The following is a 5,349-nucleotide window of genomic DNA, read 5'->3' as shown; positions in this document are numbered from 1 at the left end:
GCTAATTTTCAGTTGCGAATATCTATTGCTAAATATTCGCAACAGCCAGATGTTGTTACTAATCTCGCAACTGCTTACACTCTGTTGCTATTCGCAACTGTATTTATTTCATGCATGTGAGCTAAGTGTGTGGCAGTAAATAGCCGGAAACACTTCTTTTACCGATTTGTTTCACGCATGCAAATCGTCCTTGTGCATAATCGATATTATCCTTGGAAAATATCTTCTCGTCCTTAAAGACACAGAAACACACTGGTCCTCTCTTTCTCTCTCACTCTCTGTGAACTCTCACGCCATTAATCCGAAGAAGATATCTTCCGCCATTGAGATTCTCCCCACCTTGAATCCAGGTTTGTAAATTTTGGTATTTCTTTGTTTATATCCGTTAATGATGTTATTTTTGTTAGGGTTTGGTAAATTAATAGTTAGGGTTTTGTGTATTTGGTGTTAAATCGAGTTTTCTCGTGTCTATATTCTCTAAATTAAGACCCTAATTTCGTTGGAAATAGATACCCTATTTTCGGAGGAAACCAGTAAATCTGAATTTCATTTCAGATTTGAAAAGAAATTAGGGTTTTGATTTGGGGTTTTGTTAGGGTTTCTCTAAATCGTGTTTGTACATATTTTCAATGAATTTTCTTTTGATTTCATACAAAGTTATTTATGTTGGGTTTGATTTTATACAAACTTTATCAGGTAAAGTTAGGGTTTACAAATTCTTTTCATCTTTATCATTAAATGTTTGATTTTCTGGATATAGTGTTTTAATTATCATTTGTTTTTATATTGTAGCAATCAGTAGAAGCCCATTTAACTCTTGATTTTTGTTTGTGGTTTCTTGAATGATATGATTATGGGGTTATTTGAGAATTTTCATTTTCATTAGCTTGATATATTGTTAGTGACCACATTTTTGAGAAATCCTTCCAAACCATTGTTGAAATTTTGAAGACTTAGCTATTGTGGGTGTAGTCCTGGTTTGATTGGGGTTTTTTTCCGGCCATTTCACGTAGTTCTGGTAGCTGCAGAAAGCTTCTAAAGAAATGAAAGTGATTTTAGGTAGGTAGAAATTCAGGTCTATGACAAAATGGGTGTATAGCTTGGCAGATAGGTATTCATGGAAAGACCCTTGTTAACATTTTTTTATTGTGATATATTTCCCGTGTTAAAGCCTCAAGGTGTTCAATTATTCAAGTTGCTTATGAGTTACTGTCTTGCCTTGATTCCTTCTCTGCGACACAAGTGTTTTACTCAAAGGATCCAACTGATGTAGGATGGTCTTTGATCTTGCATTCACCGTAAGTCGTAACTTCCGCAGTAGATTCCTTTGAATTTCCAACTAGTTACCAATCATCTCTTACTGACAATGAGAGTCTAGAAAAATTTATGTGCAGAAATATTTTTTAAAATGATGTCTGCTTCCATTGTGATGTATGCACTTTTTCTGATTCTGATAAAGTTTGCTTACTTGAGAAATTAGATTGGTTTGTTTATGTGGATGGTGACAAGGTTGATAGGTTTTGTATCTTTCACATATAGATATTTGTTAATTGTTATTTTACAGGTTATCCAAACTTAAGAGGTTCTGTTTATTTGAGAAATTTGATTTCGTTGTTTATGTGATAGTGACAAGGTTGATAAAAAAAAATTCTTTCACATATAGATGCTCTTTAACTGTTATTTTACAGGTTATTATGGAAGCAATGGGGTAGATGAAAATGGACTTCCCATGTCTAAAAATTCAACTAAACTTGGCCACCTGAAGGGCTCTTTGGTTCGTACTCATATCCCTATCTCCTACAAAACCTGGAAGGATGTGCCAGATACTTACAAAGAGGATGTCTGGAATGAACTACAGGTACAAACTTACCTCAATTTGATTTACGTTCATACTTATGTTAACTTTATTTAAGTTTAAGCGAGATAATGTTTTTCAAGATACCATTTCTACTGCCCAATACTTTCAAGGAAACTGTGGTGAAGGGGATGTCTGATCCATGGAGGTGACATAAGTGGGAGTTACGAACAACATATTATGATCCATATACTACTTATGAAGAAAGGATCTTGCATACTCCTCCAAATGTAAAAGATGAGGACTGGGAAACATTCGGTCGCAACGAGGAGGATGAAGAAGTACACAAAACTAGAGTAGATAATAATAGGAAAAAGAAAAGATATGATTACATTTATACCACCGGTCGAAAACCTCATAGTTTGGTGAGAGCTGAACTGGTATGTATACTATATCGACAATGTTCTGTTATCTTTAAATTTCAACACTTCTTGATGTTAGGGTACATGTAAATGATTGATTAATATACTAATCAAGTCATCATATTTGTAAATTTAGGAGATGGAGAATCCATGAGTAGAAATGTTGTGAAGATATCTCAGCCATCATCTTTCGCGTATATCAACGATAAACACATATGGCTTTTACTTTTATGCTAATGTTCACATGGCTTTTTACTTTTTCTTGCTAATTTTCACACTTTTGCAAAAGTCCAGTTGCCCTTGTGCATAAGAAGCATATGATGTAATGTATATGTGGTTGACTAGTATTTTACTTTAACTGAAAAGACTTGGCATGTAATATATATCTATGTGAACCTTAACCATTCTCGTATGAATGGATTTTACTTGTTGCATTTATGTGGTTCCTGTATACGTATATGTTTGTAGTTTCGCAGGAGTATAAGGTCAACTGAAGCTAGTAGCCACCCGAGGGAATATCAATCCCTGGTAAGTTCATTTGATTATGACTGGATTCAGTTTGCTGAAATTTTCTAATATTAACCTTCTGTTGACACTTTCTTGCGAGGTATTACACTTAATGATCAGCGAGCTGCGGGATTATGCCGTTTGCGACCTTTCAATGGTAAGTCTCTGTTGTGATCTCACTGCATTATATAATGTAACTTGATGGTATAAGTAAATAGAGATCTCAGTATGACTGGAATTGTAATTTGAAATTTGCAAGGTTGGGATTTAGCTGTGGGATTTGATTGATGGTACTACTATATTCAGTAAAAAGAAAGTAGAGAACAAGGCATGATAATATACTTTTAAGATTTGAACAAGGCATGATGATACTTTTGTTCTTATATGCTTTAGTTTTGCTTCTCCTTTTACCCTTCCTTTTGATCATTTCAATTCTTTGCATTCTCATGTTTGCTGTTTTGAGGAATTACAGGCTCTGATTCTCACGGAGAGGCTTTATGTGGTAACTGCTCAGTTTGACCAGTTAAGAGCCATATGATTTCAAAAAGATGTTAATAGAGCCACGCCGAGAAGAAAAACGCAAAAGGTGTCCATTTCACACTCAACGGATGCATCTAGATCTGTACGTGCAGAAGAGCAAGAGACAACACCTTCTTGTGTGAATGTCCTTAACTGATTCATGTATATTTGTATACATGACTTGCTAAGGCATCAGCCTTGGGATGCTGATCATGTCCGCAGGGGTTGATGGGTTCTTTCGGGCTCATTGAAATTATCAACACTTGCATTCCCTCTTTAATCAATTTTTTGTTTTCATGTTTTGCTTATACGTTGTCTTGGCATTTACTTTGTATATTACTTTATTTGATATTTTTGTATTTTTCTTACTTAAGTACTAACACTTGCATTTCCTTTGTTATCTGAATTAGTTCAACTCTCTTTTTATGCAGGTTCTGCAAGATTCTTACATTTATGGAGGTACTGCTGCTTACAACCAAGGTTGATACATTAGCTCCAACTCTCTTTGTATAATTGTTACTATAATCTTACTTTTTACAGTTACCTAACTTAGAAGCCGAGTTGCAGGCGAAGTATGAACCACTTTGAGAATGAAGTACTAGCACAAGGGTTTTGTTAGTCAAGGTATGTTTCTATCTCCTTGTCCTCTATGCATCCTCATTCCTTGTCCAACACTTGATATATCTCCGTACTCTTTTCTTAAAAACTTGTTGAAATCAACATGTTAGTCTGTGGCCTCATTTGCCGGTATATCTTAAATCTTGATCACTTACTTTACTGTTGTTTACTTTGGCAGGGTTCAGGATGGCTAGTAAATGTGCACTGAATTCTTAAATTGTGTTTGCAAAAGAGGAAGAAGAAAATAATTCATCGAATTCTTGTGGCAGGGTACATGTTTAGCATAATTCAAATTTTGCGCTCTCTTGGTTTTTCCCTTTCAGTGTCATGTTTGTTTCTATGTATTATGCTTTCTCTTGTTCTTCTTATTTCGATACAACTGTTTATTGAATTCTCATCATGGAAAAACTTTGCAGAGTTCTTACTCTTGCATTCTCAAGGTTTCTTGCGCTGCTAGCACATTTGAGGTTAGTATAGTTTTAACCATTAGTCTTACAGTGTTAGTTATTATCAAGTGTATTACAGTCAACATTTACATGACATTTTTTTCTTGACTCTCAATATAACAGGAGGTTGATGAAGTTCTACAGCTTGATATGGCAAGGGATGAGAGCTAGAACAAGGAAACATAAGTATTCATTTTTAACATCTTCTCTCCAGAGTGATCTAGTTCATTCACATGGTGATGATTTGCACCACTCATTTGGGTTGCTGGTTATGGACAATATCCTGCTTATTAATGATTTCCACCACTAATAACAATTGGGGTTCAGTAGGATCATGCTTGCAGATGTGTGGCCATAGATGGGCAGGTACTTCATGTATTTGTCTTTCATCCTTCATTTTTCCATTGTAGACAAAATGTTAGACTTCCTTATTGGTTGAAACATTATGTAACTTTCTGTTGGTATAATATGGAGTGTATAGACATTATCCAAATGACAATTGTTGTTGTCTAGTGATTCTTGTAATGTTTTTCTTTGTTGTAATTGATTGACTGAACCAGAGGGCTATGGGGTAGTTGCAGGATAAAATTGAACTGTGGGGAATATTTGACCAGGTCAATAAAGAGTTGACTTTTTTTTTGTTGCAAATATTTAACAACATCTGAAATTTGTTGCGAAATTTTTACCGCTACTTTTTCAGGTCATTCTTCGTTGACTCAGTCAAGATTTAACAACTAATAGTAAAAAATTAGCAACCGCTTACTCGCTGTTGCGAACTTTTTTCCTCGCAACTGCTTCTTGCAGTTGCGACAACAGTTGCGAATCAAGTTTCGCAAGAGCTACATTTCCGTTGCGAAAATCCGCGCCTCCCCTGTTCGCAACAGCTGGCTGCAGTTGCGACCCCAATTTGCAACAGCGGTGTACAGTTGCAAAACGCTCAAAATGGTGTAGTGGCTGAGAGATCTAAGCTCAACTATACTATTTATACCCATGTCTGGATACAACACGGTATGCATACCTAGTATGCGAACTGTATTGTGAT

The 5,349-nt window shown here is 35.4% G+C and overlaps 1 long non-coding RNA gene across 4 annotated transcripts; it reads left to right on the top strand.

Moving 5' to 3' along the window:
- Positions 1-244: 244 nt before the first annotated feature.
- Positions 245-4,850, top strand: LOC113278315. 4 transcript variants are annotated; one of them, XR_003325436.1, is made up of 10 exons: positions 245-350; positions 1,689-1,858; positions 1,939-2,235; positions 2,354-2,881; positions 3,197-3,310; positions 3,675-3,723; positions 3,811-3,867; positions 4,040-4,131; positions 4,278-4,328; positions 4,431-4,850. It is a non-coding gene; the product is annotated as an uncharacterized LOC113278315 (long non-coding RNA). The 4 variants fall into 4 exon arrangements; XR_003325433.1 differs by having other exon boundaries at positions 3,197-3,346; XR_003325429.1 differs by having other exon boundaries at positions 1,969-2,235; positions 3,197-3,723.
- Positions 4,851-5,349: the final 499 nt, after the last annotated feature.

Source organism: Papaver somniferum, chromosome 1 (genome assembly GCF_003573695.1).
Source record: "Papaver somniferum cultivar HN1 chromosome 1, ASM357369v1, whole genome shotgun sequence".
In the NCBI taxonomy this organism is placed as follows: domain Eukaryota; kingdom Viridiplantae; phylum Streptophyta; class Magnoliopsida; order Ranunculales; family Papaveraceae; genus Papaver; species Papaver somniferum.
This window is presented reverse-complemented; position numbering and strand designations above follow the sequence as displayed.